Source organism: Ochlerotatus camptorhynchus, unplaced genomic scaffold, assembly GCF_037179485.1.
Source record: "Ochlerotatus camptorhynchus isolate MF236.1 unplaced genomic scaffold, CSIRO-AGI_Acam_v1.1 ptg000246l, whole genome shotgun sequence".
Classification (NCBI taxonomy): Eukaryota; Metazoa; Arthropoda; class Insecta; order Diptera; family Culicidae; genus Ochlerotatus; species Ochlerotatus camptorhynchus.
The window spans coordinates 137010-147463 of record NW_027040736.1 but is presented as its reverse complement, the minus strand read 5'-3'; the positions used below and the strand labels follow the sequence as shown (position 1 = coordinate 147463).

At 45.2% G+C, this 10454-nt stretch overlaps 1 protein-coding gene across 1 annotated transcript in view; it reads left to right on the top strand.

Annotated features, from left to right (window-relative positions):
* The first annotated feature begins 342 nt into the window (after window positions 1–342).
* Window positions 343–10454, top strand: part of LOC135704693 (vanin-like protein 2) — a 40461-nt gene continuing 30349 nt past the window's right edge. The window contains exon 1 of the mRNA XM_065226170.1: window positions 343–485. The gene's annotated coding sequence lies outside the window, so the exon portion shown is untranslated. The remainder of the gene's footprint in view (window positions 486–10454) is intronic.

The following is a 10454-nucleotide window of genomic DNA, read 5'->3' as shown; positions in this document are numbered from 1 at the left end:
GTGCGCGCAAATGTGGACGACGAAAGTGCGGTCGATTGCGACCTATAGCTACTGCTGAGAACCACCAAGCCATGTTAGTACACTACTAAGTAATGAACTACGCGACCAGTCAAGCAACAAGTCGTCTTCGGTCATACTCGTCGTCGTTGTCATCGTCTTCATCATCCATCGGTCATCGCTGATTAGGTTAGTCAGCGAGCGTAAAGGGACGATCGGTATCACGAGCGCGCGCAACTTTTGATAACAGGTTCAAAGTAGTGTATGCAGTGCAAGTGTTGTGTTGTAATGTAACCGCAACCGCAAGTGTTCGTGAAATATGTGATAACAGTTAATCGGCTGCATCGGTGTTGTTCGGTGGAAGTGCGACAATAGTTCGTGGAAGCAAAGTAATTCGATTTGCACGTGTTGTTACGAGGTGCTTCGCGCCTACATGTGACGGCTCTTCGTCTTCGCTACTGATTGTGTGATCGATTGTTAAGACACAGGTGATTATTTGACAATTTGTCGCTGAAATTCAATCTAGGACGAACTATTCCTGGCTGGCGCCGTTCCCAACCGAAGAAATAGTTGAAATGCCTGCATGAAGTGTTTGTGGTTTGTTTGTATGTGTTTGCAAGCGTTGCAGTCGTTGTGGAACGAAACAAAAATTCGTCGATTCAATTTTTTATGACTTGTTTCTCGTTTTCGTTTCGAGGTATAAAGTGTTATTTTTTTTTCCGCTTATTTGCGAGCTGGAACTTTGAGTCCGGTCGTGTCACATACTAAACCCCGATGGACGGCGAACGACTGCGGAGCGAAAGCGAAAAACAAAAATACGCCAACACACTTTCTGGGGTATGTAGATATGTATAGATATCTACTAGAACCACACTTGAGACTGACCGTCCGTACGTCCCTCCGTGGAAGCGTCTTACAACACGGAGCAGAGGCCAGCGAGCGGCGCGGGAAGTGGTGGCGAATGCTATCTCTCTATCGGCCCCGGTCTGGTTTGTTGTTCTTTTGCTTTGCTTTGATCGCGGTGTGTCCGACGCGGAGCTGTGGTATGCATATAGGTATGATGACCGCAGTACCCACAGAATACGAAACATCTTGTGATAGGGTGGTTGTGAATTAGAAGAGTGTTTTCGGGGAAGTGGGTTGATGAAATTTCACAATATCTCTTAAATCACCTCCATTAATCTGCAAAGGCCTCAAAGGTTGAGATCAAAGGCTTCACTTCTTATGAGTCATCTACGGATTAGTCATGTAATTTCAAAAGAAAACTTCACAGCTCTTACTCACTTTCAACCACGTTTGGACGTTTAAGGTCTTTTAGATTTGTTATCGTTATACGCAGTGATGGAAAAGTTCACAAAAACTCTCTATGATTCGCGAACTTTTCCCTTGGTGAGCTTCGTGAAATATCGCGAACTTTTCCAACACTGGTTATTAGACTGATGCTAATTTTGACTTTTTCACTCCACAGTGCTTAAATGGTTTCAAATCAGGTCCTGATTAGCCTCCCAAAGTTACAACTCATCTGGTTAGAAACAGACTTCGCACAAGCCATTTGAAGTTTTCATGTAAACTACTATGGGAAATCTCAACTTTTTGTTCATTGCCTTCTAGTATTTTTCCATATTGAGCTGCGAAACAGTTCGATAGCCAGTCTTATAGAACTTTGCAGAAGATTGTTTCTATGTAAAACGAGGCAGGAAAAAGTTATTAATTATTTAAGAGATTGATAAACTTATGTAGCCATGATTTTTGTGTTCTATTCAACGCCCCAGAAACACCAATGTTGACTGCTGAGCAGTTGATTGAGCATGATCATGAGACATCAGCGCATTGAACCATTGATAACTTTTAATCCTTGCATTTAATCAAAAAGTGGTCTTCAGCAAAGTTGTAGCTGGGAAAATTTCCTACAAGCACAATTGAAACCTTTTGAAGCAGACCAATATGGTGAATTATTAGATAGACATGAACAAAAATCTTGGTTTCACCATAGTAATTCCCATACAAACTTCAAATGGTTTGTGCCATCTCAGTTTCTCACCAAATGGGTTCAAATTTTGAGAGGTTAGTCAGGATCCGATTTGGAATCGTTTAAGTATTGTGGAGTGAAAATTTCCAATTTTGCATCACTCTACTGGTTATACGTTATTATTGTTATACGTTATCGTTTTTTAAATCGTATTTAGACAAATCATATTATCATATGTATTTTTTTTATGGGGATACCGCCTAAAGTTATTAAAGTATATCTATATCAAACAGCTGCTGCATGTTTACATTATGTGATTGATTGGTGCAATAAAATGATTAAATAATTGGTGATTTACACTACAGAATCGGTTCTTTTTAGAACCTTATAATGAAACATAGTATCATTGAAGTGTTACATGACTTTCAAGCGAATTTAAAACCAGAATAGAGTTTAAAACTGCGCGGAATTAGGTGCATTAAAGAGCGCAATTGCAAACATCGCTCAACTCAGTGCGCGGAATCGTGTGCACCACCACAACATTTTTCAATGAAAATTTTGAAATTTTGGTACTGATTCGTTTAAATCTTTTTTTTATCAAAATACGATAACAAATCTACTTAATGATTCATTTGATGATCACTTTTGTCTTCTTCCAGAGCTACTGTAGAGATAAATACTCTCGCCTTAGGTGCGAGGAATAACCCATCTTCACGTTATGTATCTTAAAATTCATTAAATAAATCCTTATGTTTGCATGCCATTTTAAAGGGAAACGACAGGGCTTTCGTTAGAAATTTTGGTGGCCATATTGGAGTTTTTCGAAAAAATTAGTTTTTCATAAGCTTACATCTCGCCAATTTAAAACCTAAGCACGCAATTTGAAATCATTACAAATTGCATGGGGTCATATTACCTCCTCTTTCTTTTTCTTCTGGATCCTTTCGATGAACGAATTTCTCCATCATAATTTGAAAAGTATCTTATAGAAAAAGTCTCAGCTTTCAAATGGCGAGCTTACACGGTAAGACAAAAGTTAAGGGGCTGGTCACTCTACACAATGTGAAAAAAAAACAAACTTGGGCACACCCGGGTGCAGTCATTGGCGCTGTTTGGCACCCATGGTTACATTTTTTTAGGATCTGTAAAGTTACTGACAACACTGAACTTTTCTGCGCCTGTGCACGTGTCAAAATTTGTTATTGATGTTGCCACAATACAATCCAATTTTTAAAAACCCCAACCGTGAATCTCCATCAAGTTCCACCAGTGATTCTCCAAAATCGAATTGAATTACACAAAGTACAGTGAGCGCACATTCTATTACCTGTCCGAAGAAGTAGGTACATGAAAAAATCAGGGCAATCGTTTGCATAGCAACACCACTCAATCAATCTCAACATTACTAGAGTCGGTGTATAATGAGTCACGCCAAGAGTGAAGCCAAGTCTACCTATTGAACTGTCAAACCGGCTACCTATCGTACAAAGTAAACAAACATTACGATTCTATGAAAGGTCCACGAAAGGTATTGTAATTGAATATAAAATAAAATTGAAGAAAAATGATCATAAACACCCAGTGAGCATTAAATTGTCATGGGATACGTTTGTTAATGATCAGTAATGAGAAATTTACTTTTTTTGATAAGATAATTTGACAAAATCACTGTTATAACGATTCACTTCTTCTTCTTCTTCTTATTCGCATTTCAAGCTTATTGCTTAACGCATATTAGCTTATTGAGTGCTCTCAACTTAGTGTTCTAAATGCACTTCCACAGTTATTATTTGAGAGCTTTCGATGCCAATACCAATGCATGAATTTGTATATTGTGTGGCAAGCACAATGATACTCTATTTCCAACCCGAAAGATTCCCTCGACCGGACCGGGAATCGAACCCGCCGCCTCCGGCTTGGTAATACCGGGCCTTTACTGACTAGGCTATGAGGCCCCCATAACGATTCACTACAGCCGCTATTTTTTTGTTCTCGCTAGAAGTCATTTGAAGTTGATGTAGAAGTCCTCTGTTGCCAAGTGAAAAGAAAGGGAATCCTTCGAAAACCGTGATGCGAGTTCCACTGTTTTTCTCTTGGCGTGACTCATTATACACCGACTCTAAACATTACCGGCTCCAGCTCCATTATTAAAGTCATTACTCACACTCTCGTGACCGGAGGAAAGTACGTCCCACGAGCGGTTCTAATCAACCTTGAGCTGAGAACTATGGATTCGGTCCGAGAGGGACCATTTGGACAGCTGTTCCGACCGAATAACTTCGATTTCGGACAGTCTGGTAACAACTGTGTTAAAAGACACTGCACCAAGGGTGGCGAACTGGTGGATTCTGTGCTGGATGTTGTCCGTAAGGAATTCGAGGGTTGCGATTGCCTGCAGGGCTTTCAGCTTACACGTTGTAACGTTGGCGGAATTCAGTAGCAAAAATACCTTCCTCTCCATAGGCATGGGCACGCTACTGATCTCGAATGAAGAAGAGTTCGACGAAGAAGAGGAAGGTGCCGACGAGTGATAATAGATATAATTGGTTAAAATGGTCGTTTTCATTATGATACCATATATATATGTATATATATATATCCTACTGTTAATAATTGCTAGAATAAAATCTGGTTATATTAAAAGTTAACACTGTTAAATTAATTATGTTACAAATAAATTGCAGCAGCATGCACCACAAACGCAACGCGATTGTCAAATTTTTCATCGAATGTCCCCTTTTAGCGGAATGAAGCGCATCCCACTGGCCAAAAAATACTTTGTCCAATGCTTCCGCCTGTCAGATGGCACAGGAAATGTGCCCTTTTCATGTGAAATACTTGTAATTAAGTAGAGGTAATCTTCCTTCCGGAAAAACTTGTCCGGAATCTCCAGCAGTAAATCTACGACTGGATCCTATATGGTGCACGATCCGTTGCTGAACGAAACTTTCCTTGGCGATAACATGCGAGCCGTCGGGAAATGCCAGCGCAAAATCATCCCCTTCATAATCCACATCGTTCAGAAATCGTTCATTGCCCGCATCTTTAACCATCCTCAGAAACTTCCGGAAATCGCCCAACCAACGCTCAATATAATTCAACACCTTGAATTTCACCTTCACCTCGCTTAGCATCTCTTCCACCTGTAGCCGGAACAGATTCGAGTGGTAGAAATATTACGTTTCCTTCAACCAATTAACTACTTCATTCGAGCAGATAAAATGACGTTTACTACCACTCGAACTTTGTTGGCGAACTCACAGGGCAGTCGCCGCCGGCTACCAAGTGAGTCCCGGTTACACCCGTTGCGAATGTGTGGACGAGCGTTAACCGCAGCTGTCATGCTGAACTGTCATGGGAACTGTCAGGTGAAAGGAAAAGAGAAAGGAAAGTAAACAATACAGAAAAATCTATTGAATTTAGTGGAAAGAGTTAGTGCGTTCATTACTTTGTTTCAATTAATATTAATAAAACGGCTTTGTAGTTTGTAGTCAACAAAGGTAATTGAATTAGTGGAAGATGAAATACTTATATTTAATTAAACTATTTTGATAGCAGTGATTTGCACGAAGGATTGTTGGAGAAATTTAGCGTGGAAGAATTTATAAAGGCACCAAAATGTAAGTTTCTTTAAACGATTTGACCCAAGCTAACCCCGAAATAAATTTTCAGCTTTGAAGCTGCGTTGAGTAACCTGCTAACAGAGAGGTGTTTCTTTCTCATCCCGCTACGAAAGTTTTCTCCCGAACAAATCTTCAAAGATTTTGCCATTGATTTGGTGAGTTGAGGTTGTTTTCGCTGCGTGACTAGAGATCCGGAAAGATGAATCCGGAAAACCACTGCATGATGTGCGATCGGCCGGACAACGTCGACAACTTGGTTCAGTGTGACAAGTGCAACGGATATGCGCACTTTTCGTGCGCAGAAGTGGGTGATTCGATTGCCGATGTTGATCGAAGTTTCACCTGCAGGAAGTGCGTCGAAAATGAAGATGTCATCACCGTTTCTTCACACCGAACCAGTAGACGTTCCCGCACGACGTCTGGAAGTAGTTTCAGTGCAGCACGATTGACGCTGCGGTTGCAGCAGCTGGATTCGGAACGGGAAAATCGGTTGAAGGAGCTGGAGGATGCTGAAAAGTTTCAGCGATTGCGACGACAGGTAGAAGCTGATTTTGGGAAGCAACGTTTCGATGCACTCGAAGCTCAACTATGTGAAGAAGAAGAAAATCGCAGCGTGAGGAGCAGAGTAAGCTCTAGGATTATCCGTGAGAACACTAGTAGGTGGATTGGAGCAGCAAGTCAGACAGAGGGTCAACAAACTACCACGTCGACAAACGCTGTTGCCACTCGTACACACACGGATACTGTAGAACGAAACCAGTCTGGAAGTCAGCTCGGCTCGACAAGAAAAACCCCTACAGGAAGTGACGTTGCCGAAGCCATAGGTTCGTCCCAGCCGGGAGAAGCAGTTATTGCGTCAACGTGCGAGGGTGCAGTATTGCAGCAGGAAGGAGTTTTCAGTGAACCGACCGGGAATCAAGTGCCGGTACAAACGTCGACAAACAACGTCGTAAATCAGCAGGAAGATGCAGTTCCAGTTCCCACCGGATCCCAGGTGGATGTTTCGTTTCCGGAAGCTATCGTATCGACAGTTAATGCGACTGATGGCGATCGAACTGGTTCGGAAAACCCTACCGCCACCAACAACATCAGGATGTCAGTGCAGACGCAGAGAGAGACCCAGCCCATTATAGGTACACAGTCGGAGCCAGTTGCTTCTTCGTTGACGAGCGTCGCAGATACGATGTCGTACATGAATGGTACGCAAGTATACTTCGGTACACCCACCAGTACAGGTTTGTTTGCAGCGGCGAACCAGGTGAGAAGTAATACTAATTTAAAGGTAGGATTGCCACCTATAGTTGAGGTTGTGCAAACTAGCACACCAAAACAATCGCTCGTAGTACCAATATCAGATCATCAAACCAGTCAGATAGGGGCTATGGGTAGGAATGAAAGTCAGAGTGAGTCAGTAGGTCTACACATTGTTAGTCAGGGCCAGTTCTCCCAACCTCCTCACCCACATGCATCGCCGCAAGAACGCGAGCTTCCCCCCGGGCCCAATACGTCGGCCCCTGTGCTGCCGCCAGGGAACATCCGACAGACAATGTCAAACTCGTCGGTGCTTCTGCCACCGTCGGGGCACGAGCAGTTTTTCGAAGTGAATCAATCGGTGCTTCTGCCACCGTCGGGGCAAAAGCTGGGTATCGAATCAAATGCGTCGGTGTTTCTGCCACCGTCGGGGCACAAGCAGTATACAAGATCGAATCTGCAGTCGTCAATGCAGCAGCCACGCCTTGACCAACGTACCCAGTGGAAACAGTCGGTGAACCAACCAGTCGGATACGAAAGTTTTATGGGGAAACCAACATTGCCTCCACCGAGATTACCAACCGATCCAAGTTTGTGTACGATTCCAATCGAGCAGCAGCCACCGATGGAACAAACCCAGCATTTCGTACCCAATACATGGTCATCGGTCCCACATCAGGGGACGGTCCAGAGTTCTCAACAGCAGCAGGGAACTAACCTGTATCGCCAACCACAACATCCAGAATTTCTGAGGGATAACAGACGTGAGAAGTCGACAGTTTTGAATCAAGGGCAAAACACAAAACCCATGTCATGTGGTTATCAACATTCTGGTGGTTACCGACATTCAGTAGAGTACTTGCTGCAGCCGGAGCAACAACAATTCCCTGCGCCGAGCTCATCGGGGCTTTTGCCACCGCCGGGGCATCAGCAGTACCAAGTACCAACTTCGTCAGTGTTTGTGCCACCGCCGGGGCACCAGACGTTTCAGGTACCAACGTCATCGGTGTTTTTGCCACCGTCGGGGCATCAGCAGTATCGCGTACCAAACTCGATGGCGCCAGAGCTACCACCGGGGCCTGAGCAGCCGTTCGCGTCGGGGATCCAGAACGATCAGTCAGTGCCAGTGCAGCAGAATGTTCCTAATCCAGTTCGTCCACGATGCGCAGCAGGACCTACAGCCGAACAACTAGCCGCTCGTCAAGTCATACCACGAGAGCTACCCGTATTCACTGGAGATCCGCAGGATTGGCCGCTGTTCTTCAGCTCCTTCCGGAATTCTACTGAAGCGTGCGGATACAATGATGCCGAGAATTTGGCAAGACTTCAACGGTGCCTTCGCGGTCATGCTTTGGAAAGTGTTCGCAGCCGTTTGCTGATACCGGAGTCAGTCCCTCACGTTATGACTACACTGCAAAGACTCTACGGAAGGCCAGAAGTTATCATCCTTTCACTTCTGAGGCGGATGCGCGAAATTCCTTCTCCCAGAGGCGATGATCTCAAAACCTTGATCAAGTTTGGTATGGGGGTGGAAAATCTAGTTGAGCACATGATTCTGGCGGACCAACAGCAGCATATTAGTAACCCTATGCTACTACAAGAGATGGTAGATAGACTTCCACCGAACCTGAAGCTACAATGGGCATCCTACAAACGCAGCTACTATACTGTCAACTTGGCCGCATTCAACGACTTCATGAAGGAGCTTGTAATGATGGCAAGTGATGTAACTCTACACGTAGATCTGGGATTTCAGAGTTCGGGAAAGTTGGAGAAAAGTAGGCGGGAAAAACCTACGAAGGAGAAGCTGTTCGTGCATCAACAAGCGTCGACAACAACGGGACCTGCAGAAAGCAGCACTGGTCAAAAGGAAGTCATCAGCCCAGTTAGCAAGCCCTGTTTACACTGCGGAAAATCGGACCATCGTATCGCTGAGTGCCCTGAGTTCAAGAAGCTGAATATAGACGAACGGTGGAAGGTAATGCGGCAGAAAGGATTGTGTCGGCTATGCTTAGTCCCTCATCGATCATGGCCATGTCGCTCCAAGCAAGAGTGTGGAGTCGGAGACTGTCACATGCGTCACCATCCTCTGCTGCACTCGAGGAAACCAGAGTCAACTACACCATCACCATCAACATCTACCAACAGAAACGTCGCGCACCAGCATCATCACTCCCTAACTTCATCTGCGTTGCTGCGCTATCTTCCCGTGACACTGTACGGAAACGGGAAGAGCGTGGACGTGTACGCGTTCCTCGACGACGGATCTTCATCAACCATGTTGGAAGCGGAAGTGGCGAACGTGCTAGGAGTAAAAGGGCCCAGTGAACCGTTGTGTCTGTGCTGGACGGGTAGTGTGAAAAGAATCGAGAATGGATCGCAACGTATTCAGATAACCATCTCAGGACGGAGCGAGGACAAGAGTTTCCCGTTGAGAGCAAGGACGGTAGAACAGTTGAAACTACCCAGTCAGACTGTCGATTACGAGGAGCTCTGCGAAGTGCATCCCCATCTGAGGAAACTGCCACTGCGTGGATACGCAGATGTCGCACCTCAACTGATAATCGGAGTAGACAACGCTAAGCTGATTAGTGCACTCAAGAGTCGAGAAAGTGGTACTGGAGAGTTGGTTGCAGCAAAAACTCGACTGGGTTGGTGCATTTACGGACGACACGCTATCCAAAGTAGTCTTGTGGAGTACGTGAATGCTCACGTGGAGCAATGCGAAAAAGAGACAGAACTTCACGACCTTTTCAGGCAGTTTCTGGCAGTAGACGAAGCAAACATCAAGCACAGTCCTCAATCGGAGGAAGACAAGCGGGCCTTGAAGATTCTCCAGGAAACCACTCGAAGAGTTGACGGAAGATTGGAGACCGGACTTCTATGGCGAAACGATGATCCATGCCTTCCAAACAGCTACCCAATGGCAGTGCGTAGAATGGAAGCGCTCGAGAGGAAGTTGTCCAAGGATTCCTACCTCGACGGGAAGGTAAGGGGACAGATCGCAGAGTATCTCGAAAAGGGGTACGCTCATCGCATAACTGCAGCTGAACTGGAGTCTACGGAACCGGGACGCGTCTGGTACCTGCCACTCGGGGTAGTAAGGAACCCTAATAAGCCAGGAAAGGTACGACTGATTTGGGATGCTGCAGCCCGAGTGAACGGCGTTTCTTTCAACGATCTAATGCTAAAAGGGCCAGACATGCTGACCGCTCTACCTGCTGTTCTACTGCGTTTCCGGCAGAAGCGCGTGGCATTCAGTGGAGACATAAAGGAAATGTTCCACCAATTCCTGATCCGGAAAAGGGGCAAACAGGCGCAGAGGTTCGTATTCCGAGAGTGCCCTAGGCAGCCACCGCAGATTTTCGTGATGGATGTTGCTACATTTGGCGCAGCGTGCTCCCCGTGCATCGCACAGTATCTGAAAAACAGGAATGCAGAGGAGTACGCGGCCCAATTCCCTGGCGCAGCCAAAGCCATAATCGAAAACCACTACGTTGACGACTACCTGGACAGTGTGGAGACGGTAGAAGAAGCGGTAGAGCTGATAGAGGAAGTGAAACATGTGCATTCTAAGGCTGGGATGGAGATTCGAGACTTTTCTTCGAACTCCT